Source organism: Dermacentor silvarum, chromosome 9 (assembly GCF_013339745.2).
Source record: "Dermacentor silvarum isolate Dsil-2018 chromosome 9, BIME_Dsil_1.4, whole genome shotgun sequence".
NCBI lineage: Eukaryota > Metazoa > Arthropoda > Arachnida > Ixodida > Ixodidae > Dermacentor > Dermacentor silvarum.
In genome coordinates, this window is record NC_051162.1 from 50,785,893 (window position 1) to 50,806,139 (window position 20,247).

At 46.6% G+C, this 20,247-nt stretch overlaps 1 long non-coding RNA gene across 1 annotated transcript; it reads left to right on the forward strand.

Moving 5' to 3' along the window:
- Positions 1–945: 945 nt before the first annotated feature.
- Positions 946–20,247, forward strand: LOC125940017 (uncharacterized). The gene is made up of 3 exons (XR_007463243.1): positions 946–1,045; positions 15,789–15,914; positions 20,166–20,247. It is a non-coding gene; the product is annotated as an uncharacterized LOC125940017 (long non-coding RNA).

Consider the following 20,247-nt stretch of genomic DNA (forward strand, 5'->3'; position numbering starts at 1 on the left):
AACGCTGCTAGCTAGCTGTATCTTTCGTGCGGTGCGGCGTTGTTGGTCATCGTAGTTCGGTCCATTCGCGCTCTTTGTTCCCGGCTCATTAGCAGCATCTGGTACTCTCGCCGATCTCGCAGTGGTTCAAACTTCACAGTGCACGGAAGAATGTGTTGGAAATTGTACTAATACGTTCATCCGCAATTTAACAGTGTTTATGCCGGAAGGACAGTTCGTGCAGTCGATGCCGCCGGACCTGACACGAAGGAGCGTTTGCCGGAGTATGTCTCGAAAGGTAAGTGCGGCGCTTGGCGCATTTTTATAGTTCGTGTAGTGTGCCTTGTTAGGCGGAGCACAAGATGATTAGTACAGCGACAAAAATTATAAAAGTCATTTCCTAATGTTTGTTATTAATGCCGTAGTACACATTTAGCAAAACGTTTTATGAAAATTACCCTCAAACAAGTATAGGATGTTGCCAAGAGCTTCATATATTGTTTGATTGCTTTCTGTTATGAAATACACTAGCACCGAGTATCGTTTAGTCTGAACGGGCACAAAAATTGATGCCGCGAATGTCACTGCTTCTGTACGTAATTTCTCAGCAAGAAATGGCATATATATTTCTAGAAGTACGTTGACGTGTTGTCTTCACAGCTAACATCTGCGCGAGACGGCACCGGATTGCTCTGTCTGACTGATGAGCACATTTTAGCTTGTATACAAATTTTTCTGCTTATATATTGTCAAGACAACCTGTGTTTCTTGTGTTGAGTGTTCTGTATGTCTTCGTGCATTTGACAGGTTAAATAGCTGCCTGTGATGTCAGAATGAGATATTTGCACAACCATGTAGCTGGCTGAGGTCTTTTCACAATTTAACACGGTGTTGTTAAATCAAAAGTTTGCAGTTTCAGCAGTGATTGCTATAAACTGAACATTTCTTATTGTTTAGGGATGTCACGATTTCGTGAGACGGAGGCATTTCTGCACCACATGGGAGCATGTGGCAAAATGCAGTCTGAGCAGCCCAACAAGGAATCTGATCTGCTTGCTTTGACAAGGTGTGTACAAAACAGTCACTGCCACTTATGAGTTCTAGGTTCTGTTGGTATAATTCGTACGTGCCATCGGTCCTGAATCTTTTGGTGAGATTTACGAATTTGGAATCGTTCTAAAATTTTACTATTGTTGCATTGAGTTATGAGAATGAAATTCTATTGGGGAATATGTTGTAAGAAGCTTGAAAAATGGGGTGGTATGAGATTGCAAAATTGCATGTAAAACAATAAATTGTGATGACACTTGTGCTGCTTTCTTAGCAATGCAAAATCCCTAACGAGTATACCAGAGGGGCACTTCCTACCAAGCCCGATTCAGATCAAAATTAGCTACTGCAATTGGCTTCCTTGCGCAGCTTGCACAAAAGAGCCAATCACAAGTGAGAAATTCGATCCGGATTGGGCTTGATCGCAATGAAAAGTGCACTGTATGACACCCGTATTAGACGAACTTATTGAGATAAGTTCGTAAAGCCGGCTAAATCGGCAAGAGCAAAAGCACTGAAAAAAGCACACTGGTCTAAAAACAATGTTGTCAGTTTCTGCTGTTCCAAGTTAATGGTTAATAATGTGTCTCTATTGAACAATGTAGGCGCTGAGAGAAAACTTTAAGAAAATACATGCTGACTTTCCAACACAGCATTGTGTCTAGGATTTTTGCAAAATATAAAGTTCACAGGCTGGCAGGTTTGGCATAACGTACAACTCTTTTGCTTTAGATGCCATATTCATAATTTCTAGTTTCGACATAATATTCAAGTACTACTTGAACTGTATATTTTAAAATATCGCCTACCTTCAGTTTAATCAATATACCAAAGTAGCCTCCTCTGAGTCAAGTATAATTGGGGGCTTGAGTAGATATGCATGATATGCTACTTACTGACTGTATAGTGACATACTTTTTTAGGAACTGTGTTTTGAGGCACACATATCCTTTTATGTCTTGTTATGAGTTGCCCGACGAGAGCAGAAGGGCATTGCAAGTTATTGCATTGAGTGGCCAGGGTGGAGCGGCAAACATGCTGTCGCCTTACCATTCTTTCTGCTACGTTGTGGAGATTATGTCTCTTCTTTCCACGTGGCTGCCTCCCGGTGGGACAACTGTCGTCACGCCTACATCATCGATCTTGTTCATGATGGATCCTGTCGACGGCAACTCTTTGTATCGAAATCCACCGCTGCCAGCTTTCCGTGGGATTCACGAGAGGGCATCATCATCGACGACAACGGCTTCTGCCACACATATAAAAGCCTGGAAATCCTCATCTTCCTTCAGTGGCCAGGGTGGAGCGGCAAACATGCTGTCGCCTTACCATTCTTTCTGCTACGTTGTGCAGATTATGGCTCTTCTTTCCACGTGGCTGCCTCCCGGTGGGACAACTGCCGTCACGCCTACGTCATCGACCTTGTTCATGATGGATCCTGTCGACGGCAACTCTTTGTATCGAAATCCACCGCTGCCAGCTTTCCGTGGGATTCACGAGAGGGCATCATCATCGACGACAACGGCTTCTGCCACACATATAAAAGCCTGGAGATCCTCATCTTCCTTCAGTGGCCAGGGTGGAGCGGCAAACATGCTGTCGCCTTACCATTCTTTCTGCTACGTTGTGCAGGTTAGTAGATACCCGCCTTTGCACGCTAGACATTCTAGCAATCGTTCTTTGCTGCTCTTCCCCGGCCCACTTGTTTTGTTTGACATTGCCAGTGAATGTGTATGTGTAGTAAAGTTACTTCTTTTGTCTGGGGACGCAGAATTAAACCCCGGTCCTCAGGACGACCAGAATTGCGACGTCCTGGCCGCAATTACTGCTCTATCAGATAAGTCGGATGCTCGTCATACTGAGCTGATCGATATGCTTACACTCGTTAAAAATAACCAAGAGCAACTGGATTGTAAACGACGCCGTCAACGACCACGCTGCTGCTTTGAGCTCGCGTTTAGATGAGCTCGAGGACAGATCGCGTCGGGACAATCTTATTTTCTATGGCCTCGCAGACAACCCATCTGAAACATGGACACAATCTGAAGAGCAGGTGCGCGATGTCCTTTCTAGAGCTTTAAGCCTTAGTTTCCCTGACGACGGTATCTCTCGTGCTCATAGGTTAGGCCATTACAATGCGAAACGACCGCGACCCATTATTGTTAAATTCGCTTCGTCCAAACTAAGGGAAAACATAATTTCTCAACGCACCAAATTGCGACAATCGAGCGTCTCGGTCGGTGAAGATTTTTGCGTGGCTACGCGTCAGTCGCGTAAAAAGCTACTTGAATTTGGTAGGGCTAGCGGCCAACAATTGACGCTCCGTTTCAACAAGCAGTATATTAACAGGAAGTGCTATGTTTACTGTCATATTACCCGCCAAGTACGTGAAATGGATCCTTCTAATGGCAGAACTGCCAACCGTACTAACATATCCACTGCCAGTCCTAGCAATTCCCGTGTGCTACAGTTATAGCCACCCCATGCTACTAAGGAAAAACCGGTCTCCGTCCTGTATTCGAACATACGCAGTGTATGCAATAAGCGCGATCAGCTGTCCGCAGTTATCGATACATGTGAAGCCGATATTGTGGTGCTAACCGAGACATGGCTTTCGAGTAAAATTACTGACAGCGAAATATTGGCATGTCACAGCAGCTACAAATTCTTTCGATGCGATCGTGAACCGCGCACCGGTGGCGGTGTACTGATAGCCGTCGGTGACGGAATCATCAGTAGCAATATAGCACTTTCGCCGCCTCTTGAATTAGTATGCGCGCATATACGCGCAGGGCACAGGGACTTCATCTTTTGTGTGTGTTACCGGTCACCCACTTCATCTAACGCATTTTGTTCAGACTTTCATGATGCACTCAGTAATCTGGCCATAAGATTTCCGTCGTATCCGTTATTGATCCTAGGTGACTTCAACTACCCTACTATTAATTGGTGTAATCATTTTCCCTCAGTTATCAATAGTTCGTCCGAGTGCTCATCTTTCATCAATATTTGTTTAGACTAACTTAACGCAGCTCGCCCTTAAACCGACTCGGTGCACAACACTTTCTGCTAACATTTTAGATTTAATCCTCACGACAGCACCACATCTTATTTCCGCTATATCTTACTTGCCAGGTCTAAGTGATCATTGTATAATGCAGTTTGACTTACGTGCTTCTGTTCCATCTGTTAAATCGTCTAAACAAATTCGCGATTATAAAAATGCTGACTTTCATTCTATTAACCTAGCTTTAGAAATGTTCATCACTGACTATTTTCCGAACTTCCACTCAAGAACCGTTGAAGAAAATTGGTGCCTGTTTAAACAGGAAGTACTGTAACTCATTCAGCGCTTCATTCAAATTATACGTATCACTTCTAACTCGCATGCACCATGGTTCAACGCACGTCTTAAACGTCTGCTAAATAAAAAGAAGAGACTTTTTCGGCGCACCAAGACAGCCAATAGAGCAGAGCATTGGCCCGCCTATGTCACTGCTGACGACGAATACAAGCAAGCTATCGCACTTTCTAAGAGCGAATTTTACCAAGTTACTCTGCCTTCAATTCTTTCTGATAACCCGCGGAAATTCTGGAATATAGTCAGTGACAAGAAGTCATCTTCGATTGAATTGTGTGATGAAAATGGTGTCCATATACCCCCGCATGACTGCTGCGAAGCATTAAACAATGTATTCATGTCATTTTTTTCTGCTACATCGCCCGATGTTTATCCTGACATCTCGTTTGCTGATTACATTCCCATAAACCCTGTCTCTTTTGATGCTGTTGGTATTGCTGGTTTGATTACGAAGCTAAAAATATTTTCTTGTGCAGGAATTGATCATATCAATTCCAAATTTCTTAAAAACACGGTGACGTATTCTTCGTTAATACTATCGCACATTTTTGCTCAGTCACTAGAATCTTCCACCTTGCCCAATGATTGGAAAGGAGGGAAGGTGGTTCCACTCCACAAATCAGATCCCACTGACTCTCCATTTAATTATAGGCCCATATCATTAACCAGCGTACCCTGTAAGCTCATGGAGCATGTCATTTACTCGCATCTTATCGATTTTCTGGAATCAAACTCGTTTTTTACTAGCTGTCAGCATGGTTTTAGAAAATATTTTTCATGTGACACCCAGCTCTTGGTTTTTACTAATGATTTATTGAGTGCTGTTGACAAGGGATTAACAATAGATTGTATATTCTTGGACTTCGCGAAGGCTTTTGACTCAATGTCTCGCAAACTGCTTTTCCATAAGTTACGTAATCTTAATCTCGATACTCATATCTTGCGCTGGATTGAATGTTTCCTTTCTAATCGCTTTCAATATGTATCTGCTAACGGTCATGACTCTTCCATTGCTTTTGTGCAGTCTGGAGTGCCTCAGGGGTCTGTTCTGGGTCAACTACTCTTCCTAATATTCATTAACGACCTTCCCATGTTTGTTACTTCTATAAAACTTTTCGCCGATGACTGCGCAGTTTACCGCGTCATCACTAACGCCTCTGATCATGCTGCCCTACAATCTGACCTTACAGCCATATCTTCTTGGTGTTCCGATTCTTTAATGACCCTTAATATTAATAAATGTAAAAGCATGCGTGTCTCACGGACTTCTTGTTTCCCTGTTTCTTTGAACTATACCCTCAATAACACACCATTAGCCTCTGTAGAAATTTACAAATATCTCGGCATACATATCACTAGTAATCTCTCGTGGAACGTGCATATTCAATACATATTTAATAACGCTAACCGCATGCTCGGTTTCATACGTCGTAATTTTTCGAGTGCAACTGTTCACGTTAAATCACAACTTTATAAAGCATTGGTACGTCCCAAGCTCGAATATGCCTGCTCCATTTGGGACCCTGGTCAAGCTAATCTAACAAATCTTCTAGAATCGCTTCAGAACAGGGCCGCCCGTTTCATCTTATCAAATTATGCGCGCCACGCAAGCGTATCATCAATGAAGCTGACGATTGGTTTGCCAGACCTCGCATTACGTCGTAAGTTTATGCGCTTGTGCCTCTTTCATAAAATCTACTACACTAACCCTGTTCTTAAAGATGAGTTGTTCCTTCCCCCATCCTATATCTCACCTCGCAACGATCACCAAATGAAGGTGGGGATACCACGATGCAAATACAACTATTACTTTTACTCATTTATACTACGCACTGCCGCCGACTGGAACCACCTTCCCGCCTCCATCGCGGCTATTAGTGACACCATTAATTTCAAAAAGATTGCCAACGACTTCATATGTACTCACCACTCCTCTCTGTAATGCCCTCGGGCCTTGAGAGTATGTAAATAAATAAATAAATAAATATATTACTGCACTTAATTCCTTACATACATGTCTGCACAGATTCTATGTTCCTAGATTTATTTCCTTAAGTAGTCAAACAACATGTATTACACTTTTTTTCTCTTTTTTTTGGGGGGGGGGGGGGCTGTTCATTGATTCCCATTCCCAAAGGGACGTTGAAAGAAAAAACCACGAAAGGTGGCTTGAAAGTGTTTGAATTTTCTATTTAACCTATTATTTATTCTTCTAAACCACTACCAGCATGAACACGTCTCTGCTCACTTTTATAAGCTAGCTGCCAAATAAAAAACCACAGTGTGAAAGAGTATTTATTTCTTTCTTTTACTTGTTTTATTGTATGTTCTTTATTTGGCTCACAATGTGCTACCTACCACCTTATGCAGTACTCCAGCTGGAGCCTATGAGGTATGTTTATAACTGAATAAGTAAATTCCTGAAGCTTGCAACAAACCATGAAGCATAACATTTAAATGTAGTCAGTTCATAATACATCCCTAGAGCAGCGTAGCATCAAGCTTGAAGCTGATCTCTGATGTCCCATAAATTGCAGGTTTGATAATGTGGTATCACAAACTGCTGGTTACGCATGTTAGTCAGCCTGGTGCAGTGGTCGCAGTTGAGAGTGTAACCGAAAGCTGGGTATGCTTTGCCCTTCCGCATTTGACATGGGAGAGAGCTTGAACTCTGCTATTGCTTCTCTTATAGTTGGGACCATCTCTCTCACCTTCTCCTTATTATTCTCTCAACTTGCTAATATGCACTTCTACAAGCTTAGTTATGATGTTGACTGCTGAAATTGGATGATGTGCGTTTCAATAATTAGTGGGACCCTCAAAACCATGCTGTACTGCTTACTGCTGTACTGCTGTACTTACTGCTGTAAATGGTCAATTTGAAATATGCGATTGTCTGACATTCTCAGGGAAACAAGGTTTTTGTTCTGAATAAGGCATAGGCTGCTTCCTGAAAGAGTACCAGAAACAATACTTTCTCACCTAACAAAAGTGTTTAGGCACGCCGTGCTCAGGCCATGCTGACCTACAATAATTAGATCATAATGTGCTATATCGCCCATTGCATGTTATTAAAAGTGGCAGACAAAAGTAATAATGCACTTGAATTTCACTGTTAAAATGTGTGTCGCTACCTAAAATTTAGCCTTAGCCCCTTTGGCACAGAGGGGGCGCTGCGATCGCCAGAGTGTGCGGACGCGTTCACATCGGCTCCCGCTTTACTCAACGTTTTCGCGACGCTTTTCTGCGGTTTCAACGTTACATTTGTGCTCCATGGCTTTCTGAAGACACAAGGACTCTGTGGACCCTTTTGGACGGAGTGAGTGCTTTTTCTCACGTTTTTCAACGCCTTTTCGATCGTCGCTCGGCCGCCGCCTCGCTAGCCCTTACGAGGGCAATCTTCACTCCGACGTGGCGCTCGCTCGCTAGCGCGGCGCCGCAGCTGGCACGGTGCTCCCTTCCACGTATTTTCACGCTTAACAATGGATTACCAAGTGTCGGGGGTGGACATTGACCCGGAGGACATCACGCCAGATCAAGGCTGGCAAATCGCCACGTCTCGCCGAGCAGTAGCTCAAAATGTAGGCGCCAAATCTACACCGCCATATGGCACTTTGAAACGCGGAGAGCATATGCCCCGCGGTAGAGAAAACGCTAAAAACAACATCATCCGAGCGAGCAGAATGCCGCAGCTGCCAAAGGACGATATCCGCATCATCATCAGACCCAGAAGGGGACTTAATATCGATAGGGTTGGCCCAACGGTAGTCGCCGACGCCATTGCCACCTCGGCCGGTCTCAGCCCTGTGGAACAACACGCGGACACGCTTTGCCCCAACAACAAACAAAACATCTTAGTGGCAAGCACGCCGAAAAGAGAAAACGCTAACCGCTACGTGCGCGTAAAACAAATCTGCTATCGCTGACAAGACCTATGAAGTTAGTGCCTACGAAGCGGCACCGTACTCTACGTGTAAAGGCGTCAGCCGGGGGATCCCCGTGCAAGACGGTTCGGCGGACATCGATGCAAAGATTGTCAACGACAGAAATCCACTAGCACTGGCCGCCAAGCGCATCGGCAATACCACTGCAGTAATCGTGGCCTTCGATGGCCACCACGTGCCTAATTTCGTGCCATACGGGTCGGTACTGCTGAAATGTACGCTGTACCGCAGGTAGATCGATATATGCTATGCCTGCGGCCGGCTCGGCCATCGCGCGGACGTTTGCCCCAACCCCACATACGTTATCTGCCGAGGCTGCGGTGCCCCGCACCCCGATTGGGATCACCAGTGTACTCCAAAATGTAAGCTTTGCAGCGGAGCTCACCTCACTGCCGACAAGGCATGTAAAGAACGCTATCACATTCCCTATGTGGTGCGAAGACGACGATGGGATTGAGCACGCTTGACGCAAGACGACGACGACTGTGCTACAGCGTCCAACGCAGCCGCCTACGACGGTGGTCGGTCCGTTGTCAACCGATCCAGGTCCCGATCCGGCGACCGTTCCGGGAGCCGCTCAAGGCGTGGATCGAGGTCCCGGAGCCGTCATCGGGTATGTTCCCGTGGTGCGCCACGCGGGGCCCCCACTAGATCTGCATCAAGGGGCTATTCCAGATCCCCTTCCGGCTCCCGTCACGGATCCCGCTCGGGCTCCTGTTCCGGGCCCCGCCCTGACACAACCGGCGCCCCCCATCAACGATCGGCGAGCCCTCCGGTGCCATCATCGGCAGGCAACGCCAGCAAAAATAAGCGAGGCACCCTCACTTGGGCGGACATCGCCCGAGGAAGAGGAAACGCTACATCACAGGTAGGGTCGGGATCACTCCCAGAGCATGTTACAAACTCTACATCCGAGATAGCATTCCTCAAGAGGGAAAACGCAATGATGAAAGAAATGATACATAAACTCACGGCCACCATTGCTGAACTGAAAAATGACAGGAGCGTGCGCGCCGCTACACCCGCCACTGACAACACCGCCAATGCAGACACCCCGTCGCCGCTAGAACCTGTCGACGCCGCCAACGACGATGGCGAGAGCGCACCCAAGAAACGCGCGGTCGTTCGCGAACATCCAGCTTTAAAGCCCGAATTAGATGACATTAAGAGCGTGCTGTCGTCGATTAAGACAAGCCTCCGCTTCCTCGGCGAGAGCATGGCCCTCGTACAGTCCACCCTCGCGGCCCACGGTGATCGGTTGGGCAAAGTAGAAAACTATCTCGATCATGTCGTTGCCCCCGCTGTCGCCGCAGCTAAGCCGGTCTCGCAATGCATGCCTACACCCAGTCCACCCCCTCACGTGGCTCTCTTATCGGACGCCCGCACCGACACCCAAATGCTTCAAGATGGCCAGGCCAAATGACGAGATGCGCATCTGGCAATGGAACTGTAGGAGCTTCGCCCGGAAGAAAGCCTCCCTACAGCAATACCTACGCAGCCACGAAGCCAAACCCCACGTCGTCCTGTTACAAGAAACTGCAGTGCCAACCACCACGTTCTTCGGATACCAGTGGTTACCCGGCCCTTCGGGAGGACGCGGTACCGCCACGCTGGTCACTAATAAGACCACCTGCCTTGTGCACGACCTCGACATGCCCGAAATCGAACATGTCATGGTAGAGCTTCTCCCTGGCAACGCATCCCGACAAAGCGTTTACATACTCAATGTATACAGCAGCCCCAGTCACCACAAGTGACGGTTCAAACGCCTGTTCCAGAAAGCCATTCGCATCGCCAGTTCCAACCCGATAGTGAGCGCGGGCGACTTTAACGCCGCGCATCGCACCTGGGGCTACGCGTACGACAACCCCAAGCGTACCGAGCTTTGGCAGAACGCGAACGACATGAATCTTACCCTCATTACGGACAAGGCTTTCCCCACCCGCACAGACACGTCCACGCAAAGAGACACCACCCCGGATCTCTGCTTCGTCAAGAATATCGCCGACGCCCGTTGGTCGAACCTCGCGGTAGATCTCGGTAGCGACCATTTCGTATTGGCCGTACACTTCCCCACAGTCAGCAGGAAGACCAAGACGTACACGTGGGTGGACTGGGACCTCTTCCGTAAGACTCGCGCAGAACGACCCCCTCCCTACGCCACGCCAAGTCTCGAGACGTGGACGGACCAGCTTAAGGTCGACGTCGGCAAGGCCACCAAAACCATCTGTACAGACCTGCCCACCGAGAGGATGGACAGTCGCCTAGCCCACCTGCTCGAGGCCAAACAATCCCTACTGGCCCGATGGAAGGGCCAGCGCCTCAATCGGAGGTTACGCAAACGCATATCCGAGCTAAAGAAGAGCATAGCGGATCACTGCAGCACCCTTTCCAAACAGCAGTGGGACGAAGTTTGTAACTCGATTGACGGGCAGGTCCGTAATGGCAAAACATGGAACCTTCTCAAACACCTGCTCGACGACACCAACACCAACACCCGCACCAATCAGCGCCATTCTCTCGCGAAGATACTCCATCAGGCCAAAGGGACCGCACCACCCGAAGACGTCGCCAAGAGCCTCGTGCAGAAATATCTACCGCTTCCCGCGGACCCGTCGATTCCTCACCCCGAATACACTGGTACCGACAACACCCACTTAGACGCCGAATTTTGCATCGAAGAGGTGCGCCGAGCTCTCCACGAACTCAATGGCCGCTCCACCCCTGGCCCCGATGGCATCCCCAACAAGCTCCTACGCAACTTGGATGAGCCCTCCGTCAATTACCTCACCGATACTATCAACGAAGCGTGGAAGAAGGGCGAGCTACCCAACGCCTGGAAACTCGCCCACACGATCCTTATTCCCAAACCGGGAAAAACGCCTAGCTTAGATCACCTCCGGCCCATCTCGCTCACGTCCGTGCGTGGGCAAGGTGGCGGAGCACGTCGTCCTCAACAGGGTCGGTCGCTATCTCGAGGACCACGACTGCTTCCCGCACGACATGATCCGCTTTCGACCTGGGCTATCTACTCAAGATGCCATGTTACCCCTAAAACATCAAATTCTCAACGGAGGAAACACTCGGGATATCCATGCCATACTCGGCCTCGATTTAGAAAAGGCATTCGATACGATCGCCCACTCGTCCACCCTGAAGGCGATCGCAGACCTCGGACTCGGGCGTCGGTTCTACGACTTTATCCGCTCCTTCCTGACCCGGCGCAGGGCCGTCCTTCGCGCAGGAGACCTGGTGTCGGAAGAAGTCGAGCTCGGACAGCGGGGAACTCCCCAGGGGTCCGTCCTCTCGCCGACGCTCTTCAACCTAGTGATGATAGGGCTCTCCGAACGACTCTCGAGGATCGACGGGCTAAACCACACCATCTATGCTGGACGACATAACGATCTGGCGCTCCGCGGGGTCGGATGGCTTCATCGAATCCGCCCTGCAGGAGGCCATTGAAACTGCCGAGTCCTACCTTGAACACACCGGTCTCAAGTGATCCCCCCCCAAGTCGGAGCTGTTGCTGTACTTGCCCAAACGCCGTGGCGCCAAGCCCAAAGGGTGGAAACCTCCGGCCGAACGCAACATCACACTCCGCATAAGAGACGGTCGTATAGTTCCAAGTGTAGACTCCGTCAAGGTTCTGGGTATGATCATCGAGTCCCGCGGAACCAACACCCTAACGGTGCAGACACTGATGACTAAGACTGAAAATGCAATACGACTCGTACGTAGAGTGGCCAACCGGCACCACGGCCTGAAAGAAGACAACCTACTGCGTCTTGTACATGCGTTTGTTCTCTGCCACTTTACCTATGTCGCCGCCATACACAATTGACTACGTGCGGAGCGCGACAAACTCAACGCCCTTATTCGAAAGATTGTGAAACGAGCCCTCGGCCTCCCTATCACCACTTCCACGTATAAACTCCTCGAGCTGGGCGTGCACAACACGCTGGAAGAGATCGCCGAGGCTCAGGAGCGAACGCAGATGATCCGACTCACGACCACCAAGGCGGGCCGCCACATTCTGCGCGAGCTCGGCTTTTTCTCCTCGATGACCGGGGATCCCCCAAATTTGACGCCGGTCCCCCGCGAGATTCGAGACCTTATCACGATCGCTCCCATTCCGCGAAATATGCATCCCGACCTAAACCGACGCAGGCGCCTCGTGCGACGACCGCCCTTCTCAGGCGCATAGTCATGAAAACGGACGATGTCTCGTTCGTGGACGCCGCTGCCTATCGCAACAACCGAGCCTTCGCCTCGGTCGCGGTCTCATCCTCGCAGCGGATCCTCAACTCCGCCACGATCCTCACTCGAGAGCCCGAAATAGCGGAGCAAGTAGCTATAGCCCTAGCTATGCTCGACACCAGACGCAATGTCATCTACAGCGACTCCAGACCGGCCATCAAAGCCTTCGAACGCGGTGTCGTCTCGGACCAAGCGTTACGCATCCTTCGCAGCGTGGATCAGAGTTCCCTGAAGCACCACGCAGTCATCTGGTTCCCCGCCCATCTCGGACGGGGCCGGGTGCCCCGACAAACCTCAACGAGATCGCCCACGACGCAGCGCGTGCGCTTACTGACCGCGCGGTCCCAGGGCAACCTCACCTTGCCGAGATAGAGACCAACCGGGATGCACCCATTACGTATGATGAAATCACCAAACACTTCTACCTTGGACGCCGCATCTTTCCGCCCCCACACACCAAACTTCACAGACCGCAAGCGCTAACCCTACGCTTATTACAAACAGACACGTACCCAAACCCCGCCAAACTCCACGTTCTCTATCCTGACGCGTACCCCAGCGACATGTGCCCCTCGTGCGGATACACGGCGACACTCACACACATGCTCTGGGAGTGTAGAAACGCTCATCCCGACTCTACCTCGGACAAGTGGGACAAGTCCCTCAGAAGCTCGCTTCTCGCCGACCAGCAATAGGCCGTCCAGCAGGCCCACGAAGCGGCCGCCAGGTATTCCCTGTCGGTCCCTACGTGGGAGACGCCCACTACGCCCTAAGCGCGTCCTGCAGGACCCAAATAAAGTTTGTCCAGTCCAGTCCTCTTTGGCGCAGACACCATTAGTGCAAAAGGGGCGTATGTCATTACCAAGCTTTTGGGATAAGTACAGACTGATAAGTACAGACACTTGTCAAGATTTTGAGTAGTACTATAACGTGAGACCCACCCAAAGTGTGATTTTATTTTTATTTTTTCATTTAGACCATGAAGTCACTTTTCTCTTAAGCCTGTGCAGATACGTCACGCTAGGCGAGCCTCATTCATTTCTCCCTTTACAGTGAATCCTGTTTTTCAGTTTCATGTTGCATGACGTACGAAGGCACTTTAAGCAAGGCCAAAAATAAGTGGTTTGAATGTGTACAAAATGACTCCGGACACATTTTTTGTTTGGAGACAGTTTAGACGCATTATATATTCTTGCTTTTTGTGTTAGTTTTGTGATGAGAGGTTATTTATTGCAAAAATAAAATGAAGGTTAAAGTGGCATTTCCTGCCAAATTTTGCGGCGAAACATCGTCCGTTGGAGGACATCATGCATTCCAGAGTATTTTCATATATTTTGGCTGTTGCGGTTCAGTACACTAGCTCCAAAATTGCCAAGTTCAGTTCTTGCCTCTTTTAGAATGCAATATAGTCAATTTTTGCCAAAAGCAAATTAACTAGGCCTTAGCAGACAGCCAGCTGGCGTGGGAACTTTATTGTGGTTTCACCACCTGTATATCGTTCTTGTGTATTTTCTAGCTTATCAAGCCTCTACTTTTGGATAACTGCAGTTTTTCTGGGTTTGCGAAAGAGTAATTCAATAATGCAGCTCAATAAATTATTTTTCCCTTAAGTGTCCCTTTAAAGTTTTGTCTGATTGATGTGGCATGAGACAACACTGCCCGAAAGGTATCTTGCATGTCAGCAGTTGTGTTGCCATGTAATCACCAGTATTGTCTTTGAGGTGCTCAGAGATGTCACTGCACTTACACCTCATTACCCAAGTCCCTAAGAAGCCATAAAGAGGATCTGTTTGAAACGTCCTGCAATAAGTTATATCATACTGTATTCACTGGGGCTCTGTTAAATGCTTGCAGTAAAAAAAGCACTGTCTTCTCCAAACATGCATAATGTGTTGGGAATTTGTCAGCGATTCTTTTTACCTGAACAGTCATGGAAATATTGATTTACCGTGTTGACTGGCAGATTTATATCAAGCCTGATCTCTGTAGCTGACTGTAGGCTTTTTTATTACAAAAAAATTAAGCTGGTTTTCAATAATACCACCTTTTCACAGTACTGAAGCACCAGTCTTCAAAAATAAAAAAATAAGTTTAACTCTATTTTTTTGTAAAAGCAAGCTGTTGTCTTACACAGCAACTTAAGTGAGTTTTTTAAGCGCGGCAGGCTTAGAATGTTGGTTGAAAATTAAGTTGCTTAAAGACGTGTTGCATCAGAGAGCATGTTTTCTTTTATCTATTGGAGCATTATCTGGTCTCTTATGTTCCTTTCCATGCTATTCACAGTGCACACTTTCTAAGGAGATAAGGGACAGGCAGATGGTGGCATTCACGGCTCACACATTCCAAGGCACTAAGCGACACACAGAGTGTGAAAAAGGATAGTTCTTTTTCACTGTCTGCCTGTCGCTTATTCTTTTGGCATGTGTGTGCCATGAACACGATCAAAATGAACTGTTACCAACTTGCCCAAGCTTCAGCTCTTGCGCTTGGTGTTTTGTCTACAAAATGCCCATATGGCAGTAGTACTTTTGCTGATATTTGCGTGTATGAAAAGGGGATGCTTACTTGATTGCAGAACAATTTGATTGGTTCTACACATGGTACTGAACTTACCAATGTTATTTTAAAGGTCGGATTAGGTAGGAAGCTATTCTGGTACTGTTTAAAGTGCCCTTGTGCAGATGCTTAAAGCTTGTCTTCTGTTGACAAAAATTTGGCTCAAGCCGTAGGAGGATAGTTGTCAAAGTGTAATGGAGGCCTCCTGGTAGACATGCCGAGTTGTGCTGCTGGGGACACTTATTGGTTAGCCCTATAGGGTAATGCTGCTAGGCTTATGGGTGCTTTAACATTGCAGTGCCTGCAGAATGCATGTCGTGCTATGGTATCATAATTGGCCCACCAAGTGACCACCTTTGCTTACACTATGTGGCTGTCTGGCCTACTTTACTTAACCTGACTGCCACCTATACACAAGGAGGAGGGGGGAGGCAAAAAAAGGGATCTTCAATTAATTTTCTTGCGTAGATGGCTCATGCATCATATTTTTCTTATAGTGCAGGATTTGTTATTGAAGGTGAAGCTTGCTATATGGAGAATATCTACATTTTTATATGTATACCGAACAAGGATTGATTAGTTCACGATGTCACTTTTTATATTATACTCACGTGACACTAAGCCCAATTGTATTAATGCAGGTATGGCTGGGCCTGCAGAGAAAGTGTAAGCAGACTGTGCTGTGTTGCTGATCAGTGCTGATCTCGACACCTGAGTTGGTCCCACAACATCCAGGCACCAGCGTGCTTTGCTTCATCATTGACAAGGTAATATGATATGGAGACCTTGCACCTGGATATCAGTTTTGAGCTTGAGTTTTGAGAAATATGTTAAGATAGAACACACAAGGGTTTGCTTTGGTGATAGATACACGTGTGTGTTTTTTTTAAGTGCTCTTTTTGAAATATTCTTCTTGGACCTACTTTCAGCAAATGTTTACACTCCTTAATTGCAAACTGCCATGGAGCTGGTTTATGCCTTAAACTAGCACTCTTTCACCAAGAAAAAGCCTTATTTAGCACAAAAATCATAGGAAAGGCAAGGAGGTGACAGGACAGAACACTACTAACACCATCCAATTTTACTGCTTGCACAGCAATATGAAGCGAGAGTTGAAAGGACGAGGTTTGGGTTTGCGTTCGTTGGTTCTATGGGTTTTGGAGCTCCACACAGCTTCTTTGCTAGGCAGGCAAGCTTGTGGGATGTGCTTCTGCAATTTGTACAGCACACTGACAGTGCAGGTGTGGGCCATATTTTCGGAAGTGCACTGACGGCACCATTCACGGCGCGGATGACTCATACAGTCAGGCAAGGCACCAGTGTTGATGTTTGTTCCCTTGCCCAAAACAGCATGTTTAGCTTCAGTGTAGGTGTAAGAAGACAAGTTAAACATTACTTTTATGGTTTGAGTGGCCGAATTTTTCTTAGAGCACTAAATTTCTTTTCTTGCAACTGCCTGTCCTGGTGTTTCCTTAGCGTCGGCATGAAGTTGGCATGGAGTTACGCATCCGGGAACTCGTGAACAATGACCCTGTAGTTGACACTTTGCGAAGAATACATCGGCTTGCAAGCCCTTCATTTTCTGTTGGCATACTTTTACTTGTACTGTTAGCAATTTCTTCTCGGCTTGCTGAATTATCTTGAGGCCCCACATTGACACTACTTTCCAGACTAAGACTTTTCAGGATAAGACTCCTGGCTTTGCAAGTGTGGTTTAGAGAAAGGTGGCACTTACAGGCGGCTATTCACGACCTTAGTGAAATGAACCGGCAAGTCTTGGTTACATCTTGTGTGTAGTCCTGTTGGAGTTAAACGTTTTACGAAAAATTATATCGTCACTAACACGATGATAAGCACTTGGTCATTCACCACAACTTTATAGTCGCTACCTGGCTAAATGAATTTTCGTCGAACCCTTGATAATACTTTCTACAGAACTTATGTACAAAACATTGTTACCAAGACTTACTGGTTCGTCTCACTCGCGTCCAGAATAGAAATCTGTAAGTGCCACCTTTCCTGCAAAGAACCTTATCTTGAAAAGTCTACACTTGAAAGCATTGGTAGTGTCAGCGTGGGGCCTCGAGATAATTCGGCCAGCTGGGAAGAAATTACTGGCAGCAAGAGTTCAAGAGTGCTGACAGAAAATCAAGAGCGTGTGAACTAGAGCAGACCATTATTCGGGTCTTCTGGGACATACAGCTGAATGTCAACTTCACAGCGAGACTAATGGACCACCTGTGCGGGCAGTCACAAGAAAGCTTGATGTATTATAACCAAAACAGCCTGTTCAAACCAGGAAGTTATCTTGAGCTTGTCTTCCTACAAGCCCACTAAACCTGAAACTGCCATTCTGCGCAAAAGACAACTTCAACACTGGCACTTCACCCAACACTGATGAAAGTAAGCTGCATCGTGTAACGTGCCAGTAGTAAGCTCTTTCTGAAGCAGGAGAAGGGCCCACGAGCCCATGGTGTAATCCAGGAACGTGTCTCGGCTCCAGAAAGGGAGCTTTTTTGGCTTGGCTTGGCTTGGGTCAATGACCATATAATTATCACTACCAAACAGAACGCATTAACAGTTGCAGACTCAGGGTAATGTCTTTACTTCCTTGATTTTGTGGACAGAAACTGATGAAAGGGTGCCCAATGTGACTAGTTATCATGTCCAGGAGTCCGTGATTTCAAGAAGTTTGACAATCATTTCATTGGCTAACAATCGCAAAGCATACTTGTGCTGTCATTTGAAACAAAACCATGCACTTTAAGGAACCGTGACAATTTCTTTAGGTGTGGGGAGCACCTGCACTGCATATATAATTTTGGTTAAAAAGAAAGTAAGGCGAAATGGGCATATAAAATTAATGGCAATAATTTTGGCATAAGTAGATTTTTGCTCAAACCATCTGAAAGTTTCTTGTTTTAGAAAGTATTACATGTTGTTAAACGTTGCTGCTGTCAGGTGATTCTATATAAGCATTTGGCCTTATGCAATACTATTTGCTTTGAATAAAATTTTTGGGATTTATTTGTCAAAACCAGAATATGATTGCTGAACTTACATATTGTAGGGCAAAGGTACAAATACGCAGATGATACACGAAAACATGTCACAGGTGCTGCTAATAATTTTATTCGAATCACAACAGGATACTGTATATATACTCTTCCGAACGCACAGGCGCACTAGCCACTTCGGGAAGACAACAGAGAACGATTATCCGTGCTAACACAATCATTTTGAAGATCTAAAGAAAGCAAGTTCCGCGTCATACAAAACAACAGAGGTTTGACTTACACAAGCACAACTTTTTTATGTAAAACGCTATGAGTAGCTCACATGCAATTTTATCTTTACTTCTGCCTGGGATCTTCACATCATAAAATCTCGCACGACAAGGGCAGGCTTTTTTTGCTCATAGATGCGCATTCAAGTCTGTCGTCATGTTTTTAGCATGCTCCCTCATTCAATCATTGATGCAGCGGCCAGTTTGTCCTACATAGGACTTTCCACAAGGCAGTGGCATTTCATAAACCACACCGGGACTACATTGCCCGTAAGGTGTTACATGTTGTACTTGGCAGCTTACCTTAGATCTGCCCATTATGCGGGGACACGTTCGGGCCAGCCTATTGGGAACAGAGAACAATACAGGCATCCATGCCTGTTCGCCACTTTCTTTAAATTGTGGCTCAACTTATGCACATACCGTACAACTTGCAGTCTTTGGCCACTCGGCTCACCAGCTCTGGCCTCATTCACCAGTGTGCCCGCTTTTGTAGTGTTCTCTGTTCCCAATATGCTGGCCCAACTGTGTCCCCACATAATGGGCAGATCTAAGGTAGGCTGCCAAGTACAACACGTCACACCTTACTGGCGATGTGCTACCAGAAGGGTTTATGAAATCCCACTGTCTTGTGGAAAGTCCTATGTAAGACAAACTGGCCGCTGCATCAATGATCGAATGATGGAGCATGCTAACAACACGACGAAAGACGTGTCTTTCGAAAGATGCGCATCTTTCAGCACACTGTAAAGCCGGTCCTTGTCGTGCGAGATTTCATGATGGGAAGATCCTGGGCAGAACTAAAGATAAAACCGCACGTGAGCTGTTGGAAGCATTTTACATAAAAGAAAAAAAGTAGTCCTTGTGAAAGTTGACCTATGTTGTTTTCATGATGTGGAACTTGCTTTCTTTAGATCTTCAAAATGATCGTGTAAGCCCTGATAACAGCATCTGTGCTCTGCCCGAAGTGGCTGGTGCGCCTGCGCGTTGTGAGGAGTACATATGCTGTATCTTGCTGTGCTTCAAATAAAGTAGCTAGCAGCGCCTGTGACGTGTGTCTGTGTATCTTCTGTGTATTTGTGCCTTTGCGCTATAATATATCGTTCAGAAAACAGCAACTTGCCTAACACCAAGTCCTTCTGCACAATAAGATTATGGGGGACACTGCAGTGGGGAACTCTGGATTAACTTTGAACACCGGAGGTATGTGCCCAATGCACCTTATGGGGGTGTTGTTCCACTTTGCTGCCATCAAAATGTGGCCGTTGTGCATGGGATTTTATCCTGCGCCATTCGGCTTAGCAGTGCAATGCCAAAGCCACTATGCTACCACCATTTTTAGTTTTGCTGGCAGAATAGCAGTTTCCAAGTAATTTAGTTAGCTCGACCTGTTGATGCTGCTCTCTAAAAGTAGATTTTATGCATGTTACTTATGTTGCTTCAGTACTAGTAATTGTTATTACTCAAATAATGTCTTTTTTTACTGTAATAATACTTGTTTCAATGATCAGCTAATGTGACAGGTTATTCTACCACACTATAATGAACGTTTCCTTAGGAGTCATAAGCATTGCAGGAAACCACTTATTTTTAATAAATTTTGTTCAGTATCGCATGTTCTGAATGCTAAAGCTTTCTTACCTGTGTGAATGTCAGCTAAACTGCTTTTGCCTATGTGTTATCTTATTGCATGTGTGAAAAAAAAACTGTTGGCTTTTGTTTACTTTTTCAGGTGCGCGGCAAGCTCTCACTCAAGCAACACATTCCAGTGGTCTTCTGTCAACAGACCGGGTGTATTGAAGTACCATTACAAG